The sequence below is a fragment of the Arachis ipaensis genome, chromosome B08 (genome assembly GCF_000816755.2).
Source record: "Arachis ipaensis cultivar K30076 chromosome B08, Araip1.1, whole genome shotgun sequence".
Classification (NCBI taxonomy): Eukaryota; Viridiplantae; Streptophyta; class Magnoliopsida; order Fabales; family Fabaceae; genus Arachis; species Arachis ipaensis.
The window spans coordinates 21,491,345-21,498,887 of NC_029792.2; positions in this window are offsets into that span (position 1 = coordinate 21,491,345).

Here is a 7,543-nt window from a genome sequence, read left to right on the forward strand (position 1 = left end):
ATTATTATTATTGTAAATTTAATTAAAAATATTAAATGTATATAAAAAAATCAGTTACTAAATAAAAAATGATATAATTGTTAAAAATAATGTGTTAAATTTTGTTTGTATAAAATTATTGTGGGTATTGAAGGAGGTAGTTTTCATGTCAAAGGATAGGGTTGTGACGTGGTTGGTCAAGGTCAATAATATATTTGGGAGAGGGGGTGTGTATATAATGCACTCGATTCTTCTTCATTGATTGGTGACGTTTTAGATTTATGTGGTACGTGGATTTGAGATGGTGAAAGAAACAAAGGGGATCGGCATGTTTTGGTTTATTGGTTGGGCATTTAATTTGGTCAAAACACATTAGTGTAAAAGAAAATAAAAAGTTAGATAGTGAAATATATAAATAAAAAATGATTTCGTCAAGTAAATTAGTTAATAATACAAAATATAAATTCTTATTTAAAAATATTTAAAACATACTGTTTTATTTGATTTTTTGTAATTTTAATAGGGTATCAAATTAAATTTATCAGAATCTCAGTTCGAACAAAAAATACGATTTTTCTAAAAAAAAATGGGTTCGACCATAAAATTACTTAATATTTATGTTAAAAAAATACTCAATAATATTAAACTATGACAAATAACATAAAAAATTACAACAAAAGAAAATAAATAAAATAAATAAAAACTTTAAATAAATAAAAAAAATAAAAAAAATAAAAATAAAAATAAATCCCAAATTTTCACATATACTTACACTTTGTAATTTTCTTTAGCGTCAGGAAATCAAATGTGGATTTCTAGCTAGTTGTATATCCTTTTTTCTTTTATCAGATTTTTTTTCCTCACTAAATTTTACTAAAAGATACTTTTTATGAGACATTATCTACATAAACTCGAATTATTGTTTTGTTAAAGTTCTGTGGTTTGTTAAAAGATATCTTTTAAGGTTTTTTGTTGTTATTTAATCAACCTTTGCAAATCTTCTTCCTTGTACTTTCTGCTTCGTTCTTTTTTAATGTCGAATTTTCACCCAATATCCAAAAAAATGACGAGTTAATATTTATAAAAGAAATTGATAAATACCTGAAAAACCCTATGTTAAATGTTGTTAAGGGGTGAATGGAAGAGAAAATTTGTCCAATAAGGAAAATAAATTTGTCACTTTTAAATTAGTATATAATAAACTACTTTATCTCTGTCTAGAAACAAGACTTTATGGCACTTAAATTAAAATTACAAATTAAAAAAAAAAATGCACGTGTTGGGGTTTGGTGTGTGGCTTTTGTGAATCATATGATACATGGCGGTGGTGTTTTGACAAGTATACCAAAAATTAAGATCGATTTATAAAGTTGACAAATTAATATGAAAATGTTGAAGATTTGTTAGTATACTATACAAGTGTGAAGTGTGGTCAATATATAGAGGGTGTGTCACATTTATGCACTTTTGACATTATTATTTATCATCTCAAGTTGATATACACAGATATACATGAGAAAAATAGGGCTCGTTCCACGTGCACATTAATTAATCCGATGAGAGATAGAGTTCGAAAGTTCGGTTTTTGTGAGGAAAAAAAAATCAAAAATAAAAAAAATGACAACAATGATGAGGGTTGAGACAACGATTTCTCTTTGGGCACCTACCACTACATGCTATACTCTACTAATTTCTTCGAAGTAGATGATAAATATTGACATTTAAATTTGCATATACTATTAATGTGATAGCGTCAAAGCTTGATTAATATATAAGGTGTTAAAATTCAAATTTTGCTTCTCTTTCTCTTTCTAATTTTGTTCATATTCACATCAATCCCGTTACCGTACCCTTTTCTTGCATGCTTCCTTTAACTTGACTAGTATTAGAATTGAAGAAAAATCAAACGGTCAATTTTGACGAGGATTATATATATTGTTGCATTTCTAACCTTTACCATAGAGCTTGGTCAATTCTATGTTCAATCACATTTTCCTTGATATTATTCTCGTATAAAAAATTTCAACTATGTTACAAATATATTAAAATCAGTAAAATACATATAAAAATATAAAATATATATTACAAATAAATTAAATAATGTCTATATTTATACCCATATATATTAACTAATTTTAGTGACTAACTATTTTTGGTTATTAGCGGCCACCAGCCATCATCAAATTTAAAGTGGATTTTGAATTCAAGATTTAATCTCATGCTAAGTGTGTGTGAGTTTCATTATTACATTTCTCTTTTGGTGTCTTCAAATGAAATGTGTGATATTTATTAGTATACTTATATGTATAAATGTCTTCAATATTCAGATTTTTTTTTTAATTATTTCGCAATAAACTTGAATAATAGTCCTTTCGAAATTCAAAGATGGGATGGTCGTGTCAAACTTTAATAAGATTTTGATATACACAGAAAGTAAAGATAGACTTTTATAATATAACTGAATATTTTTATCAATATATAGTTAATCAGAAATATTTAAAAATATTAACTAAAAAATTATAAATTAAAATTTTTGTTTTTAACTTTTTTATTTTTAAACTAGTATTTTTACCCGTAATAATTTTATGGGAATATAAATTTTTTAAAATTATGGTTCATTTTGTCCTGACAATATAGATTATGCATGGCACAAAAGATTTATAAAATCAATCTATTTTTATAAAAAAAGTCGTAGGTTGACAAAAGTCTCGACTAAGAAGACTAAGGTCTATGTAAATAAAAAATCAAATAATAAAATTTTTAGTTATTATTTTTATATGAAATTAGGTGTTAAGTCTGTTGCACAAATAGAAATAATTAATTTTATATTTGTTATTTAAAAATAATATTTTTCTCTCTGTATATAAAAATATAATTAGATATTAGCAGAAAAAATTATATTGATAGTTATAAAATTAACTCAAAAATAATTTTTTTTAAACAATTGAATCTTAATTCTAACTTTTAATTGTAACATTAGTATTTTTTTAAAATTATATGTAATAAATATTTGAAAGAAGAGAAATAAAAATATAGATTAAAAAGATAAGCGGTAAAAATTTAAAACTAACTAAAAAAACTAAAAAAATATGGATGTAATAATAATATTTTTTATTTTAATTATATTATTTTGTTAATTTTATTTTCTGTAGAATAGAAAAGTAGAAAAAAATAGAGAATGAGAGAAAATAGAGAAAAAGATAAAGATAAAGAATGAGAGTGAGGGTTTGTTAATTTTGTAAGAAAAATTTTATTTTAATTGTAATAAAAAATATCGGATAACATATTTTGATTTGTCAAATTACTAATATAAAATATAAATTATATATAGAGTAAAAATGGTAGAGAGAAATAGAAAAATGGAGAGAGGTAGATGAGAAGAGAATTTATTAATTTTGGAGGAAGATATTTTCTCTCAATTTTAATAAGAAAGTGTCATATAACACATTTGGTTATTATATATGATACATAATATAGGTATATTTCAATTACAATTTCAATTTTAATATTTCAATTTTAATTTTAATGCAATTAAAGAATGTTATGTTGCACATTTTGATTGTTAAATTTATACTTAGCCATTAATAATGATATATAAAAGAGATAGAGTGGTTGAAGAAATGAGAGAGATAGAGAAAGGAAAAGGGAGGAGGGAAAGACTTTTTAATTTTAGAGGAAAAGATTTGATTTTAATTGCAATGAGGGAGTGACATGTGGCACATTTTGGTTGTAAAATTAGTAGAAATGAAAAAAAAATTCTTTAATTTTGGAGGGAAAGATTTGATTTCAATTGCAATGAGTGAATGATATGTGACACATTTTAGTTGTAAAATTAGTAAGGAGAAGAAAAAAATTCCTTAATTTTAGAAGAAAATATTTAATTTTAATTACAATGAGAAAGTAGCATCTAACAAGTTATAAAATTAGTAACATAGATAAGTAAGGTTAAATAATTAAATTTTTAATTTATATTACTTTTTTTAAAATTATTTTACTTTTTTATATTTTAGATTTTAAATCATAAATTTTTAATCTAACATCTTAAACTATAAATACTAAATCTTAAAATTAATTAATATTAACTAATTAAAATTTGATTTTCTATACTTTCTTAATTTTTCATCAATGATAAAGTGTGAAAACAAAAAATTTTGGAAACCTAAATTATAGATTTAATAACAAGTAAACAAAATGAGTTGACTACGACCACTTCATTTTTCAGACTTTTGATCTCTCTCATAAATAACGTACATTTCACTCATGCAAGCTGCAACTACATAATTAAAGCAAGTGATTACAAAAAGAATAATGTTTGAGAGACAAACAAAAATTCATTCAAAACTGTTTAAATTTACTTTATATAATATTTATTAATTATCACTATAATAATAAATATTAAATAAAAAATTAGATTTTCTTTTTAATATTATCGTTACCGAAAAAGTACGTGATTGAACACTAACTAAGAACACAGTTTTTATTTTAATTTTTTGAGAAAAAGATAAATAAATTTTTAACTTTTTATTCTACGAATATTTTTGTCTTTAACCATTTGAAAATACTTTTAAATTCTTGACCTCTTTAAAAATTGGATATATACATCCCTATCTGTTCATATGAATTCATCAAATCCAACAAAAATGTCTAACATAATTCTCATTGTGTTGACCTAACCATTACAAATACACACATGAAATGGAAGTTTTTAAACCGAGACAAATTAGTCCCTCATTCCACAAAACAGTGCCGTTTCATAAGCACTCAAACAAGCATCACAAGGCCTCGGCAACAATGGCGTGGCAACTTTTGCATTGGAAACAAAAGCCTCGTCTTCTTCCTCTTTCTTCTTCTCGTGATCTAAATCGATCAAATCTCTGCCAAACTCCAACCTTTGCAGCTCCATAAGCTTCTCGACCAAACCCTCCTTAAGCATGACCTCCACCACTTCCTTCTTTCCAAATTACCTAATCTCAAGCACACAATCCATTCTGAAAACCCTTATTTCCAACTTCTCGCAATCCAAAAACTCAATGATATTCGGAATCTCACCATTAAATTCAATCTCATCCATAAATGGTGACTTGATTTACCTGATCAGAGAACATAGAGCCTCAATCAAACGCAACAAGCCCATACACACTAGAGCTCAAATGGTAGGACCTATGAGAATTTGCCCGATGAACACATCCTTGTTGAGGGATTGGAGCACTTAGCGTCAAAGATGGTCATAGAACCCCTTTTGACTTCTTTAGAGTCATAGAAAGGCTTCGCCTTTGTTACCTCTTCTGCTATTTTTGACTACTGTATACGACGGTAAAAGCATATGAAAAATAGAACAAAACTTAGAACAAGAAGCAGAACAACAACCCCAATTACAACACTAACAACCACCCATTTTTGAATTTCTAGAGTTACCGCTTGGTGAAATAGTCTCCACCGGTGGCGGCGGCGGAGACTCCGGCGGCTATATTTTGAGAGGAACAGAAATTGAGTAAAGTAGTAGACAATCAAAGTTTCAGAAAGCTCATTTGCATCCAAAACGGAGGGAGTGGATGCTCTTGTGATCGATCCATACTTGGATTTTGGACTCAATGGAGTTGGCGAGCTTGGAAACGGAGTGAGTGGAGAGTGTCGTGGGGAGAGGAAGGAAAAGAGGGAGTGAGAGCGGTGGTGGAAAGTGGTGGAATTTTGAAGGAACAGAAAGAGTGAGAGTTTGAAAGTAAGCTTGTTTGAGTGCTTATGAAACAGCACCGTTTTGTACGTAATTTGTTTCATTTTAAAAATTTTCACTCCACTTATATATCCGTAACGGTTAGATAAGTACAACGAGAGTTACGTCAAATTTTTTTGTTGGATCTTACGAATTTATATAAACAGAAAAATGTATATGTCCAATTTTTAAAGAGATAAAAACTTAAAAGTATTTTTAAATAATTAAAAACAAAAATATAATCAAAAGACATTTATTTTTTTTAAGTAAGTCCCAAATATACGCATTTATTTTATTTACTTAACTAAGCTACAAATTTTGGATTTAGATTTCTCTTCCTATTAAAAGAAGATAAAAGAAGAAGGAGAAGCAGCAGCCCTGATATTGAAAGTAGATTGCCGCTTACAAATATTATCTGCTGTGTCCCATTTCCGAAGACATCATTCACAAAAATGCAGGGTATATTCTGAACAACCCTAGGGAATGTTCTTTATGGAGTTATATTAAAAAAATGTATAAATAAATTTAACATGCGTGTGGCAATTTATAAACAATATTAATATTTGAAGTTACATTGTTTAGTCACATAATTAATACACATACACACGCTTTCATTTGATTCTAACTATAGAATTATTTAAAGGCATAAAGTTGACGGAGCTATCATATAAAGCACTTAATTCTTTCTCTGGCTAGAAATGGCACACATGCACATACATGTTTTTTTTAAGGTAGGAAATCTATGCTGAAAACCAGGTAGAAATTAAATCAAAACTAGCTAGAGATGGAGTAATATTTGACTTTCTTTAAATTTTATTTAATGTTGACATATATATACATTATTATTTAAAATTATTAAAATTTATATTTAAATTAAAACCGAATAGAGCGGATAAACATTATCTCACACATACACATACATACGTATGATTTAAAGTATTTTAATTTTAAATAAATGGACTACTATAACGTGTTAATCTTTCTCTACAGCAATAATACTTCATGAGGGGAAAAAATCCTTTAAATCCGTTGACAAATAAAACATTTATAATTTTTTTTATTATCCTAACACACTTATAAATTTATATGTATAATTAATTAAATGAATAATACTACATATACATCAAAATTGTCCATCAAAATTACCTACCAATATAAAATACATGTTAAAATATAAATACATATTAAAAATAAATTAAATCATATATATATTTATACACAAATTATTATTACATATGGTGTCTGAATGCATAGTATATGGGACAAAATAAAAATTAGTTAAGCAAAGTTGTATATGTATGTGTAAAGGGATGCATAAGACACATACTGATTAGCTGTAACATATCTTTGTGTATTTTGTTGGCGCCTAACAAATGAACATCAATTTGGTTGCTCGCCAAACCTTATTAATCAGTGCACGCACGAGCTCAATTCCATTCTTTATTTCATTCTTTAATTCTCTCTTTATTTATTTATTTTTCTGTTTATGGCTTGTAATCCAGAACGAAACTGAAAATTTGGTTTGGTTCCTTACTCGCAAAGTCGATAATCCAAATGGGAAAGGAAGCAACAAAACAAGCACACATGACTTTGTTTCTTTTTCATTGATACATACAAGTTGGCATTCATGCGGCACATTCGGACATTATTATTATTATTGTTATTATTAATAAGTACAATTTCAGTCACTATAATTTTAGTCGAAAATTAAAATTATTTTTAATATTTTTTTTGTCCAAAATTGTTTCTGACATTAAATTTGATTTTAAAATTATCCTTTACTTAAATCTTAAATTTCTAATCAAATTATCCTTAAAAATTATAAAATTAAAAAAAAAGGAAAGCATAGAGAAA